The sequence below is a fragment of the Mauremys mutica genome, chromosome 5 (genome assembly GCF_020497125.1).
Source record: "Mauremys mutica isolate MM-2020 ecotype Southern chromosome 5, ASM2049712v1, whole genome shotgun sequence".
In the NCBI taxonomy this organism is placed as follows: domain Eukaryota; kingdom Metazoa; phylum Chordata; order Testudines; family Geoemydidae; genus Mauremys; species Mauremys mutica.
The window spans coordinates 138,910,153-138,925,381 of NC_059076.1; the positions used below are offsets into that span (position 1 = coordinate 138,910,153).

General features: G+C 42.9%; 1 protein-coding gene across 2 annotated transcripts in view; it reads left to right on the forward strand.

Annotated features, from left to right (window-relative positions):
- The window catches only part of EXOC6B (exocyst complex component 6B), a 447,723-nt gene that overhangs the window by 84,269 nt on the left and 348,225 nt on the right, over positions 1-15,229 (forward strand). The window lies entirely within an intron of this gene.

The window sequence follows — 15,229 nt, forward strand, 5'->3', positions numbered from 1 at the left end:
TGGTCTTATTAACTGTTCTGAATTTACCTGATGCTAACAGTTACTAGAAGACTAATTGTTTATGGAAAGACTTTTTTTTTTTTCCTCTGGCCATGACAGCGAACCTAGTTTCTTGAAAGGTCATTCTTTGCCGTGTGCGTGGAAAGAAGTAATAGTTTTCAGTCATTTTTTTGGGGTCCAGCTAATGAAGGGAATGTGCTGTTCTTCAGATATGCTCCATGGCTAGCTAAGGAGGCTTACTAATTGTTGGAACGTAAGGGCTTGCAGATGTTCTGTCTGCTTGTTTTAGTTTTTAGTTTCCAGTGTTGTCATTGTGGTGACATTGGGGGCAGGGGTGAGGCTAGTTAGTGCATTTTGAAAGCTCATAGCAGTATGCGTTGGTGTCTTGTGGGCAGAGGTGACATGGGAGAGGTGCACACGTTCCCCGTGGGATGGGGAGGCAGAGTAAGAGTCCGATGAATCCATCTCTTCGTCCTCACATATCTACATCCCACATTGCTTCATCCTCTGCTATCTCTCCATCTCTGGCGAGAACACTTGTTACTCTGCCCTAGCCTTCACCTGCACCCTCTCTGCTCCCATACATGGACTAGTCTCATCCTCACCACCTCCCCTTTCATTTTCTGCTACTCGCAATGGAGTGGCTGGGCCACCTCAAACACACACGTTGCAGCTTCTGATCTGTGTGTCATGTCCCTCCATCGCCTTGTGCTCGCTGAAACCTGGCTCAACCTTTCTCATGGTGAGGTCTCCTCGTCTCTCTCACACGCCGTCCCTCCTGTCACTTCCAACGCTTCCTTCTTCCATCTTCAGTCTGTTCAAACTACACGTAATCGGTCTCTCTTTTTCCCAATCCTCTTCCCCTCCAGGTAGTTATTATCCATCACATTCCTCTTTCTTCTATGATTTAGATGTCACTTTTTGTTCATTCCTTCAACTTGTATGTTGATGACCCTGTGATGACTTGGGGAATCTGCCTGTACAACTTAGGAGTTTTGATTGATATGATGAAGTTGTTATGAAATTGCTGTATCATGGGATGCCCCTGTATGTATGTAGATTCCACCCTTGCTGACAAGGCTGTGTCACATCCCTGCCAGGCCAGGGATAATGATTAAGGCTACGTTTTAGTCATGGGTATTAGTACAAGTCATGGACAGGTCATGGGCTGTGAATTTTTGTTTGCTGCCCAGCCCGTGACCTGTCCATGACTTGTACTATATATCCCTGACTAAAACTTGCCTGGGGCTTGGGGGGAGGAAGCGGGGGGTCTGGGGGCGCTGCAAATGCTGGGAGTGTGTGGGGCCTGGGACCCCTGCTCGTGCTGTGGGGGGGGGGGAAGGTTGGAGGGGCTGGCAGGCTCCTACCCAGCTCTTTGCAGCTCCCCGAAAGCTGCATGTATATCTTTGCAATTCCTAGTGGGAGGGAAGGCCAGGGGGGCTCTGCTTCTGCCACGAGTGCTGGCTCTGCAGCTCCCATTGGCTGGGAACTGCAGGCAGGGGCCATGCGCAGAGCCCACTGGCCCCTCCCCCTAGGACCTGCAGGGACATGCCAGCCGCTTCTGGGGAGACCCCCTAGGTAAGTGCCACCCTGCACCCCAACTCCCTCCCCAGCCTTGAGCCCTCTCCCCGACCCAAACTACTGCTGCTCCCCTGGAGCCAGCAGCACCATCCGCTGCAAAAGTCATGGAGGTCACAGAAAGTCACGGAATCTGTCACCTCCATAACAGACATGCAGCTTTAATAATGATGTGTCATTTGATGTCAACAGGTGGAAACACTTGAATGACAATAGGTTGGCTGAAGCTGGGCGAAGCTACTTCCTCCAACTTGTTTCGGGGGAGGGGAGAGGAGAGAGTGGAAAATTCCCAAACCAGAGAGAGACAAAGGTGACAAAGCTGGAGTTTTAAAAGGGTCTCTTGAGGTGGGTGGGGGAGAGACAGGGTAAGCCACACTGGAAACATGGGGCAGGAGAGAAGATGGGGATGGACCAGCAAGGGCAGAGAGAGTGTGCTGGGGGGAGAAGGCTCCATGTTTCAGAACACAAGCTGTGCACCACAACAGAAAGAACCTGGATGGCTCCTGTGGACCCTCTCCCCATCCCAAAGAATGCTCTGGAGTGGTAAGGAAACGAAGGCAGGGAAATGCGTATGGGGTTTATTTTTTTAGTATAGAGCTGTGTATTTCTCATATAATTAAGTAAAGAGCAATGGTGTTAGAACCCTCTGCAAAGTCTGTGCTGTGTTAAACTATTCACGTGCCCGTGAACAGGTGAACTGTAGGCCCAGAACATCCACTGGGCTGGGATTCTGGGGGAGGGTGTGGCTGAGCTGTGTGGTGAACCTGAGGAGTCAGCACTGGTTCCATGGACTGGGCTGTGTGTAGTAAGGTTGCAACTCTCACAAGGAGCATACTAGACAGAGCGTTTGTGCTTTGAGACTATATCTAGGGGCAGCGTTTAGACTCCAGAGGCTTAAATCCCCCAGGGATTCTGTGGCTGGATGCCCTCCCAGCGATGTGAAGAGTGCCCAAGACGGGGGTGCTCCTCACTGGAGCTGTGACAGACCCATGCAACCCTGTTGCCTCTGGCCTCTTCTCCCTTAGCTCTTTGATTTGATCTTCAGCCCTAGTTAAAGTCTCTTGGCTACTGTTACGGTCACTCCCTGGATCTGGTCTTCACTAAGCACTGCTGTCTCTTTTGCCCCCTTTGAAAAGCTTCTCTCTGATCACTGCCTCATATGCTTCAGTAATGCTTGATCTCATGCTGCCTTCCTGTTCATCCACCCCCCCTTTGGTCTTAAAGGCTTCTGAACTGAAATGCATCACTTTGGATTACAGGGTTTTTTTTCCAGTGACCCTTTTTAGGCTGCACAGGATCTGTTGAGTATCTTTTGGTTACTTGGGGGAAAAAGTTTAAGAAGGAATTTTTTTTCCTTCTAGGCAGAAGCTAATAAAATGCTAAGTGAAACAGACTATTGGACCGAGGAGATGTGACAGCCTGACTCACTAAGTAGCAAATATTTAGAAATCTTGAGTATGCTCGACTGCTAGCTTCCATTTCTATAGCACCTTTTGTACAAAAGGATCCCAAAGATTTCTGCGGGCTTATTAAACTGAGATGCAAACTGTAAAACAGGGATTGCTTCGTCCACTGCTGAAGTGCATCTGTCCCTGGGTTGGGGCCTGCTGTTTGTTTTTTAAACGCACAACGGCACTAAATAGCAGCTTAGGAAATGATGCAAAGAATGCCACTTCCAATTGAAACTACCAGGGAAGTTGGAATTTGACCAGTTCATTGGGTTTACTCTAGCAAAAGATCTTTAATGATCAAAAATGACCAGGGACCTAAATTTTGTGTTGCCAGCAACAGTGTCCCTTCCTATTATATTGATGGATCTGAAGGAAAGAGCTCCCCCTGCTGCCTTACAACACCACTTCTTGCATCACTGTATCTTTTGCTTAATCTGTTTGGGTTCTGGTTGATAGTCACTCCGTAATAATATCTGGCCTGGGAGAGTGTTGAACAGCGATTGGCAGTTCTAGTGGGCTGCGATAGGGCCTGTGCATTCGGTTTAAATGAGCATAGCCTACATTCTGTTCCACGCTCTGATTTTGCCAGTGGGGAGCAGAAAGAGTTTGATATAGAAGGAAATGATGTTTTTGTAGCATTACGAATCTGAGGCCAAGGATGACAAGAGCTGAACATTTCGTTTTGTGATACTCTCAATGATCTGTCTTGGAGCACAGGAAGCTGTAGCTGTGTCTCTGGCGGGCATTCAAAGATGCTGGGAGTTCTTTGGCTCCCTCTGTTGGACAGGAAACTGACAGTGGGGGCGGGGTGAAGTCAAGTCAGAGTTCCTGGGGTCAGTCTTACGAAGGAACCAGGAGACTTTTGTGTTGCTCCATCGAGAAACTGTTTTTGAATTCCTTTGACGCGCGCGCGTGTGTGTTTTAACTCTGAACCTTATTACCTATTATCCCCTGGGAATCTCTGCTGCCCCAAATATTGTTACTAAATATACAGCACTCAGGCAGATGAAAGAGTCTCAGTGTTGAACTTGCTTTAGACTTTGGCCCTGTGAACCTGGTTTTTTTTTTGTTTTTTGTTTTAAATCTGAGTTATAGGGTTGTTGGGACTGAATTACATCTCATTAACACTTGATGATATCCAGTATGTATTTGTATTCTGTAGCTTAACATCTGAAATACTTCAGGCGTGTGAAAGAGGTTGCTTAAAATGGTGCTGCATGCTAAGTATCCAGTGGGAGCACTGGGAGCGTTTTGACAGGGGGGGCCAAAAATAACCAATCCAAAAGTCATTATCGGATAAAGTTTAAGTCTGGATGGCCACAAACCTTCAGCCTGCTTTTCAAAGAGACAGATGGAAACAGGCATATTTTTCATAGCATCTGTAGGATGAATTGTCCCAGTTTATGTTGAGTAGGTAGTGATCTCTTGTTACGAGTCTAAATGTGCTGGTATTCTTGTCATTTTTTTAAAGGTGATATTTAGTTGTTTTAGCCACAGATCCTGTTATTTCAAGCCAGATATAACAATTGTATGGTGAAAATATAGACCCATTACACCACCTGAAAGATGTCAAAAAATGTTAAGTGTGACTTGGGGGTATGTATTCCTAGAAAGTGGTAAAACGTATCAGCCATCCAAATGAATGAAAATCTGTTGAGATATACGAACCTCATCAATTTTACTCTGTGTTAGATAGGCATGCAATGTCTTTTCACACAATACTTTGCACTTCCTTGATGTCATTCATCTGAGGAACACAAGGCACTTACAAACACTGCCTCCTAACAGCCCTGTGGGAAAAGCAAGTATCCTACCAAGGGAGAAACTGATAAAGATTAAATTACACTGTGTGACACTGGGCAAGTATCATTTGCAGATCTTAGAATAGAATACAGATCTCCTGACTGCATCTTTTTCTGAAATTGCTATGTACTAGGCTTCATACTTTTTAGATATAATATAGCACCTCATTGCTTGCTAAGGTTTGGACAAAGATCACTAAAGTATATCTGCATATATGCTGCTATCATAATGCTACACTTACTATTTAAAAGGAAATGTCAGCACAGATGTCAGATTTCTTTCATATTTTTCTAACTTCTTTTAATCTCAGACCATAATTGCTAATATACATTAATTATAATTGTATAGTTATTTGTGATATCATTACGGGGTGAAGTTGAGGTTGTTACGGCATTCAAACATTGCATTTCCATACCCTAGTATGTTTTGGATTTCTTTTAAATTTCCTCTGAACTCTGAATTCCCTGGACTTATAATGCTTAGTTTTGAGGTACAAACATTGTTGACACTGTGATGCCCTTAGGTTGAATAGTACCTAACGTGTGTGATTCCACTGAAGCCAAGAGGACGACTTGTTGTATAGGGTGCTACTAATCAGTGGTTCTCAACCTGCAGCCCGTGGGCCACTTGCGGCACAATTAGCATAAGCTGTGACCCATGTGACATCCTCAGGGCCGTACTGGTAGTATTGGATGCATAACACAGTATGGGCCGCATATGTGGCCCACAGTGGTAAATAGGTTGAGAACCACTGGCTTAGTAAAGGGTTAGCTGGTTTCCAGAACCCTGATCTGAGGCTGGTTGGGACCTAGTGTGAATCTATTCGGCTTTCTGTTTCAGGTTGCTTTCACAATGGCTGACATATTTCCAAACATCTGAGGACGTTCTTGTCAGTTAATTTATTTGAATTGATGGTGATAAGTAGAGACGTGGCATGTGGCAATTTCAGTATTATTGGGAAATCCTGCTATGTCCCTGTGCTTCGTTTTAAATGTAAACACATGCACACCATCCTGAGCCAAATGAGCAAAGCAATTCCTCTCTGGAAAGAGGGATAGAATGACATTTTCTCAGACTGCTGCTAGAACTCCAGATGCTGATTGCTGGCCTTTCGATGGCCCGGGAAAAATGTTAAGAAATGCATTTTGTGCAGTGTTTTTAATTATCATCATCCCCAAGATTTTTAAACTTTGTATAATCTTCTGTAACACATATGGAAGTTGTTTTTTCTTTGTATGTATATTTTATAGTAAATTAGATTTAACTGTACTTCTCTGAATGCATTGTGCGGAGAATGTCCCCGCTCTACTGTGTGGCAGACTCTTGGCAAGAGCAGATCTATTCCAAAGGTCGTTTCTTGTGCTTTGCCTTTCGTGCTTGCCTTGTTTCAGTCTTAGGATCCCCTGCCACGTGGGCTGCATACACCAATGCCAAGTTTGAGGTTAGTTCTTAATGTGCTTGTAAGATCTCTGTGTCGTGCTTATTACTATGGGACCCTGTTTTACAGACATGGCCGAGCACTGATCAAGTATTCCTCAGGTTTCAGAGCTTCCACTGAATGCTTTAATCTTGTCCCAGGCCAGATGTTTTCTTTAACAAGCACAAAAACGACAGTAAATTAAAATAATGTTGAGTCTGACAAAAGCAAGGTAACTTTAAAGGGGAAAAACCCTGTTAAAAGGACCAGCCATGTCACCTAGTGATGGCGCAATGTCAGACTATCTACTTTGTTTCGCTATTCTAATTTCACTCTTGTTTTTTCCCCACCTGGTTAGTTTGGTAACGTGGAACTGATTTTCTGAAATACTATAACTGCAATAGAAACTTAGTTTGGATGCTGTTGTTGTTGTTTGTATTAAACTGATATCTTCGGGGACCCCCCTGTGCCAGCTGCTTTTCAAACAAATGCTATGAAGACAGTCCCTGTTGCAGTCTAGGCTTGTGACAACAGGCAGCAGGTGCATGAAGCAGACAAATAGGAAGGAGTTTGACAAGGAAGCAGTGAAACAGCATGAGGTCTTTCTGTAGTAGATTATTTTACTATTAACAGCTGTTTAATCAAAAGATGCCATTTTAATACGGACTAGTTTGAGAAGACTTAAAATGTTTTAGTTAACCATGTAATGCATATGTGTGCAGACAGAGAGAGAGACTAATTGAATGGATTAATATTCATTAAACTGTCAAGCCATCATAAAATCTCCTCTTGCCAACCCACTTTCTGCTATCAGCCCAACCCTATTAGAAATAGCTTGAGAAAATAAACAGGCTTTCCATTTTATTTCAGTACAAAATGCCTGTGTAAAAAGAAATATTCATTTTTATTTCATCTTTAATTTTTCCTTCTAATCTGAGGCTGCTACCTCATTAAGATTTGACATGTAAAATTGTATTCCGACTATTTTACGACTGACTGAGTTGATCACTTAGCACTTGCCATTCACTATATAATTAATCAGAAAATTTCCTAGGAGAGATTCAGTAAAGTGTCTTCCTCCAAATACTGTATTTGTAACTTAAATCTACACATTCTGTATGGTCAGGGTGAGATCTTCAAAGGTTTACAGTTCCTCTTTATAATGGTTAGAAACTGTTGAAAAATACTCTCTGGGTTCTAAATATCTTTTCTTTCAAGACTACAGGTGTTTGAGAATCCACCACATCCCTGGTATGTTCCAGTGATTAATTGCACTCTTGTGGCTGGCCATCTCTGCATTAGGGGGTCACAGACAGTAAAGGATTGGATGCTATTGCAAATTAGGACAGGTACATTGGCTAAGCTGTGCAAGTAGCGGAAGTGTGAGCCCTGGTGAGCTAGAGTGTTGATACTAGCCTGTCTGTCTGTATATCTCTCTCATGAGCATTATTTTCATCCAAAACAGAGGCAAAAGTATTGGTGTAATACCTTCCAAAGACTGGGATTTTTCATACAAATTGTACCCAAGATGCTTTAGAGCTTACACAAATAGCTGAGACGGGGAAATATCTGTTTAGAGTTGAGATTGAAAAAGAGATGAAGTAGGAAGACGTAAAAAGGCTTTTCAGGATAGCAGGAGATGCAGAGGAGAAGACTCTTGCATTGACAATAGGGGGATTGTGTGGAGAACCAGACAGGAGACCAGTGCTACAAGAATAGATGGCACAGGGACATAAGCAGAAAGAGCTGGAATAACTAAAGGAAAGATTGTAAGAATGATTTAAAAGTGGATCCTGAAACGAATGGAAGAGCCAATGGAGTCGGCCAAAGGTAGATGTGATGTGATGTGGGAGGGCTTCCTTGTACATGTGAGGAGGTAGGCATCAGCATTCTGACCAGGCTTGGAGTCTGTGAATTGGGACTTGGGGAAGCTAACAGCCAAGGAGGAAGGAGATGAAGGCATGGATGAGGATTTCAGTGGAGGTGGAGGCCAATGGCACACGTGGGCCATGCTGTGGAGGTGGTCATAGGTACATCTGCTGACATAAGCACGTTTCTGTTCCCGTGATGCGTGGTGTTTGAGGTCTTTATGCTTTCCTGTGCTTTTTCCCACATCACAAGATTTGAGCACAAATGTGCTTATTATCCTAAAAGAACTTTTATTCTAATGTTTCCTGGCTTTCCGTGGAATGCTTTTCTGTTTATTTAAGAGGAACTCTGTGGCTTTAAGTCTGTGTTTAACATTTTATACTTTTTTATAGAAATTTTATTAACTAATGGGGATTCTTCTTAATTTTTTATGACCTCAAAAATTAAACAGCTAAATCACAGAGTTTATTTGTTTCAGTGTATCTATGACTAATGGCCACGGGGACTATAGTATTCCTGTAGCATACCAGGCTGCTCTATGGAACTGTTCGTTGACGTGTCTACATCATTCATAAGTAAACTCAAAAGTTTAATTATAGGGCAGCCCTGTGCTGGACCAGCTTCTCCTCTAGTTGCTTTTTAGGTCATTTTAAACTCCTGAAACCCAGGGATGTTTCTCAAAATAAATCTTTCATCCTCCAACTGTCATAACATTCAAGCTACACTGAAAAAGTCTAACAAAAGCCGAGAAATATCAAATTGAAACCAGCCATTTTTAACTTAGGTCGTGCCTACTTATGGTGCCGGAGAACTGTAGCTATAGGGGATATTCTGGAATACCACACTGAAGTGAGCTAAGGGGGACCGTTCAGTTTACGTATATCACTTTACTGCTGGGACGCTATCTCATCGCCTAGCACAGTAGGGCCCCAGGCTTGGTTGGGCTCTCTAGGTGTTAACGTAATAACGTTTAAGAGTTTCCCAAATTAATCAACCTTTAATTAGTTTTAAAAGTCCCTTTTAAAAGTTTTCAGTGTTAGGTGCTTGTATTGTGTGTGTGTTGTAACTTCCCTTTACTGTCTGTAGCTGGTGGATATTCTAGTCACTGTACCAAGGCGGACAGTAGATATTACAAGTAAAGTGGATAAGGTTCTGGGAGCCCATGTTAACATAGTAGGGCAGCAGAATATGTAGTACTGTGCATGAATATGGAACTCCTCACCTGCAGAAGTTAACAATTTACAAAGATGGATGACCATTAATTTCACTTGCAAATGGGGGAAGCAGAGTACAGACTGGTTAAGTGACTTGTCTGAGATCACGCAGCAAGTCTTTCACAATGTCAGGGATAGATCCCAGATGTGCCTAGAATTTTGTATAAACTTAAAACTGCGGAGGTTTGTTTTAGAGACTATATGTTGGAGTTTGGTCTGGGCATTGGATCTATAATGACCACCAGTGGGCAAGACTTACGTTTTATGATTCATCTGAAAGATAGCTCCTCTGGCTGCATGTTGTCCACGGTACATAAAACCACCCTGGGGCACCATCATTGCCAGGCGACTTTTAGAGGTGTTCTCGATTACTGACCTGGGCCAGCTCTTTTCAGTTAGTGAGATCTGAGCAGATGACAGGTAATATGGAAAGGTGCGCCCTCTAACACTCAACACAAGCGCATTTCAGCTCATTGGGAAATTCTGGACTCTGGTGTGCTAATGAGTTATAATAAAACATATTAAGGGACTATTACACTTTACAATGGATCTTACTGATTAAGATCTCCATAGCCTCTAACTCCCAGAGCACACTTTATATGACACTACTATACAAATTACAAATGGGTGTGTGTGACCAAAACAAAGTGAAATGTTTCAGCAAACTAAGTTTTTTTAGGGTTTTTAATTTAACTGAAAGGTGGGGAAGAGGTGAGGAGAGTGAGGGTTACAGCAAAAGACAACCTGATTGCTCTTATACAGGAACTGGTGGAAAATGGGAAAGTATTGTGCCATTGATCAGAAGCATAAAGAGGATGAATCCACAGAACACAGCAATAAAAGGGTATTTCAAGGTAACAAGCCTTAGGGAATTAAGTGTAGGTAGGCGTGGCAGAATTCACGTTTATTTATACAATCTCTGGATAATATCCGTTTATTTTTAAGCATTTTTTTTGGTTTGTAACAATTTGAATTTTCATAGTTGTGGGAAATTGAGAGGTCAGACAATAATTCTTTAAAGACAATAGAGGTTGCGATTCAAAAAGTTAAAGCTTTCTGACCAGTAAACACAGTGTCAACATCATATGTCAAAATATCCAACATCAATAGCCTTAAATCAGGCTCTAAGTTCCCAAGTAGAATTTTCTTTGCCTAACTGTAAATTTTGATTTATGTCGATGGAAACATCCTTCCAAACCCAAGAGTAGGGCCATTGGCGTATAGAGTCATTGAAATTGAGGAGCTACCTGAGTTTATACCAGCTGAGGATCTAACCTGTAGGTCGTGTGGTGGTGGTTCTTCTTCTGGTGTCTTTGTCACAAGCGATATGTTTTTCCAGAACCTTGTGTACACAAACAATGGCTCTTTCCAGCGCTGCAGTGAGGTCCTGCTTTAGTACAGGTCTCCCCAAAAAGTGTAGTGCGGTGCAATGGATAGATCTGTTCCTTGCTGGAGGTAGCCCTTTTTGCAAGGCCATTTGTAAATACTGTGTGAGTAGGAAGAATACATATAACTCACTCCCAAACCTCTGATCTTAAATTGGGAAGTGAATTTAGGTCCAGAAATCATGTGGTAGTAACATGATTTCATATGTAACCTCAAGATTGATTTCTGCATCACCCATGAGCTTTTTAAAGTTTTTCTGTAATAAGGAAGATTTTGAGGGGGGTCTCTCTTTTCTCTGTGTCAGTTAATTTTTTGGTTGTGGCTTAGTGTCCATTTGATATGCAGTAACAAGCAAGAGGGGTCAGTGGCGAGAGAGCCTTACAGTGTTCTGTTTAGGGTTTTAGTTTTTTTACGTTTTTGTGCATGAATTTAGCTGTTGTGAAAACAAGGAATGACTAGAGATGACTAAAGCCAGGCATTGAGTTACCAGTCACAGCACAAGCTTTCCTGCATGGTTCTGCACTGTGTGATATCTATCATGACTTATAAGCAGCCTGCTATTAGTTCTGTGCCTTGCTTGAATTTAGACTGCCTGTTGTATTGAATCTACAGTATGCACAAATGGACAAGGAGGATGACAATTTAACAGGGTTAGAGCTTGTCTTTACAGGGGTCAAGACTGATTCCCCACTCTGGCACTTCGAGTGCAGAAGGTGGGGGCCACTCCAGGCTGGTATTAAACTCCCAAGGTTACAGCTTTTTTCTGACTGTGGCTTGGTAAACGCTGCCACCACCCAAATGCAAAAACCCTTTTTGGAACCCAGGAAGGCGCACCTGGGAATTCATTCCCGTGGGGTACCCTCAAGCTCTTTCACACCCCCCCCCGGAAGAGCTGAGAAAGAAAACAAAGGAAATCCGCTGTTGCCACCAGCTAATTAAACATGTGCACAGACCTTTTAAGACACAAAACCAATCAGCTTTTTTTTTTTAAAAAAGGGAAATTTTATTATAAAAAGAAGAAAGGAAACACACCTGGAAAATCAGGCTATTGCTAGATTTTATAAAGCAACTGAAAAGGGGTTAAACACCAAGAATGGCTCCCTGGGGTCCAGCTTAACATTACAAAAGAAAACAAAAATACCTGAGCTTAGCACAGAGGAAACCCACAAGCCAAAATAAAGAAATAAACCTGATTGCATCTATCTAAACATTCCCTGTCCCAATGAATCCTTCTCGGTACGGAAGATCATTTTTCATACCCGGTTCAAACTTTACACAACATTCCTGCTGCCCCTGTCTCTTCGGTCAAGAGAGAACAACCGAGAGACAAAGGGAAAGCTCCTCCCCCCATTTTAAAAAAGTTCTAGCCTTCCCATTGGCTCTTTTGGTCAGGTGCCCACTCCCTTCCCTTTACCTGGGGGACTTTGCTAACCCTTTACAGGTAAAGCAAGTGGAGAACAGCCACCAAGAGGGACTTTATAGCTAACTGGGTGTCTATAAAAGGGAGCTACCCCCCTCTTCATTTATCACAAGAGGGGAAAAGCTACTATGGAACTGTCACTGAACTGCTGCTTAACCACTGGAACAATTTACAATGGTTGTGGTGGATTCTCCATCACGGGCAATTTTAAAATGAAGATTGGATGTTTTTCTAAAAGATCTGTTGTAGTTCAAACAGGAGTTATTTTGGGGAAGTTCTGTGGCCTGTTATGTAGGACGTGAGACTAATTTATCACAGTGGGGCCTTGTGGCCTTAATCTAGGAACCCCCTGCCACCAGTCCTGGTGAATTTTTTCTTAGTTGGCTTCCCCCCTCAAATTTTAGCTCTTTCGTATGATAAGACTGAAGGAAGCATCTTTTCAGTGGTAGAGAAGAAAAGTAAGAAGGGGAAACGTTTTGAAAAGTGCCGCCATGACATAAGTGCCTAAATCCTATTAACTTCCAGTGAGATTTAGGCTCTTAAATGCCTAAATCACTGTTGGGGCTGGGATTTAGGCATTTAAGCCACTTAGGCACATTTGATAATGTTACTCCTGGTAGTTACTGGTCAAGCTTCTCTGATGCTTGTGGACTGATGGATTGGAAGCAACGTGAGACCATTTGGCTACTTCACTCAGTTGCTCACTTCAGTCATTTTTCCAGTGACACTAATCCGGGATTCTTTGTTTCATCTGAAAAGAGGGTACAGCTTGCAGCACCAATTAATTCACCGCTGTCAGGCACAGCTGCAATTTTTACAAATATGATTTTATGTTTTACAACTTGCTGTTTAACAGAAGCCTCTGTGGCCGCCCCCATACTGCAGCTGATGTTTTCCTGAATTCACTGTGACTCTGGCTTTATACTGATGAGGGCTATTTTGCCTGCAATTTCTATTGTCAGTGGGAATTTGCAGTAGGAAATCCACAGCAAAATATATGCCATCATGTGCCAGCAATGCCCCTCTGCCATGTACATTGGCCAAACCGGACAGTCTCTACGCAAAAGAATAAATGGACACAAATCTGACATCAGGAATCATAACATTCAAAACCCAATAGGAGAACACTTCACTTAAAGGTGGCAATTTTGCTACAGAAAAGCTTCAAAAACAGACTCCAATGAGAAACTGCTGAACTGGAATTAATTTGCAAACTAGATACCATTTACTTGGGCTTGACTAGAGACTGGGAGTGGCTGGGTCATTACACAAGTTGAATCTATTTCCCCATATTAAGTATCCTCACACCTTCTTGTCAACTGTCTGAAACGGTCCATCTTGATTAGCACTACAAAAGTTTTTTTTCTCTTGCTGATAATAGCTCATCTTAATTAATTAGCCTCTTAGAGTTGGTATGGCAACTTCCACCTTTTCATGTTCTCTGTATGTATATATATCTTCTTACTATATGTTCCATTCTATGCATCTGATGAAGTGGGCTGTAGCCCACAAAACCTTATGCTCAAATAAATGTGTTAGTCTCTAAGGTGCCACAAGTCCTCCTGTTCTTTTTACAGCAAAAGAAGTTTGCTTGAAGGGCTGATGAATTAATTCCTTGGCTTAGCAATTAGGTTTATATAGCAAAAGCTGCTCCCCTCCCTCTCTGTTTGCAGGGTTTGTTTTAACTCCCCAATCTCTAAAGTATAATCATTTATGGAGATCTCTCTTTAGTTTTTTTAATACTTGGCATGGGATTTCCAGGAGCACTCAGCATTGACCTAATTCTGCTCGCATTGAATTCAGTGAGGGTGGTGGCATGGACGTGAGTGGGAGCTGGTAGGCCAACAAAGAGCATTTCTGAAAATCCCAATCTTAATTTTTAAATTGAATAAAAATAAGCAAGAACAGCTGCATCATATGATCATATTGATGACTGAGATTGTAGGGCACAAGACGGTGGAGAGAGACGATTTTTGTTTTAGCACGAGGTGGGCATGTAAACAAATTGACAAAGCTGCACTGCGAGGAGCAACAGAATTGTGACTCAAAACTATTATTTACTGTTTGTGTTACAAATAGAATCAGAGATTGAGGCCCCTTTGTGCTGGGCATTGTCACGAAGACAAAAAGACAGGCCCTGCCTCAAAAAATTTGCAATATTGTCGTATGGCAAGATGTGACCGGTGGATGCAACTAACGAATGTCGTGGGAGGAAGAAAGAGGATTGAGTGAAATGAAGCAAGTTTTGTATGGTAGACAATAGTCCAGCTCACCACCTTCCTAGTTGCGGTTGAGAGGGCAGGGTTGCCTTGTTAGTCTCTAATAAGAATTGCATGAGGATTTTTCTAATCAAGCTGCTAACAATCCAACACTCCGTAGATGGAAGCTCAGGCTGTTTAATCACTGTTTTTGCTCTCGCTTCCGACTCTGTTAAATCCCCTAATCCCACAATAATCATAACACCATCTAGTGCTTTCTGTCCTCTTAGCACTTTACAAACAGGAGTCCTCACAACGCAGGGTGAAGCAGGTGTGCATTATTGGCTATTTACAGGTGATGAGTTCTGAGCTATCGGGAGGGTTCCTCATTTAACGAAGGCCACAAAGGGAATCAGTGATAGAACTGGGGTTAGAATTTGGAAGTCCCTGGCTCATCCCATGCTCTGATCACCAGAGAAGGCTGCCTGTTATGATGTGCAAACATCCTGGACTTTTCAAACTTCTGAAGGAGGGGCTTAGCAGATGGTGACACTTCTGTCATCGCTAACCTTTTTCCGCCCCTCTTAACGCTGTTTATAGTTCTGCTAACCCATGAAACAAGTGCCCTGGGGGTTCTCCTTATAAGCAGACAGCAGTATAAACAAACACCCCACAGTGTCCTCAGTACGCTGCAGCCTTTAGGAGTCTTGTTTTCAGTTCTGACCCCACAACCTTTCCTCTGGTTGGCAGTGTGCTGGCGTTGACAGTTCGAATGGTTCGGCCAAAGTTGAAAGATAATTGCTAGAGGAGCAGCGGCCGGGATGGTATGTGTTATTCAGCAGGACCCCCTTGAGGCGAAGCTTTGAATCTGGTGCATATTTCAAAGCATGTGT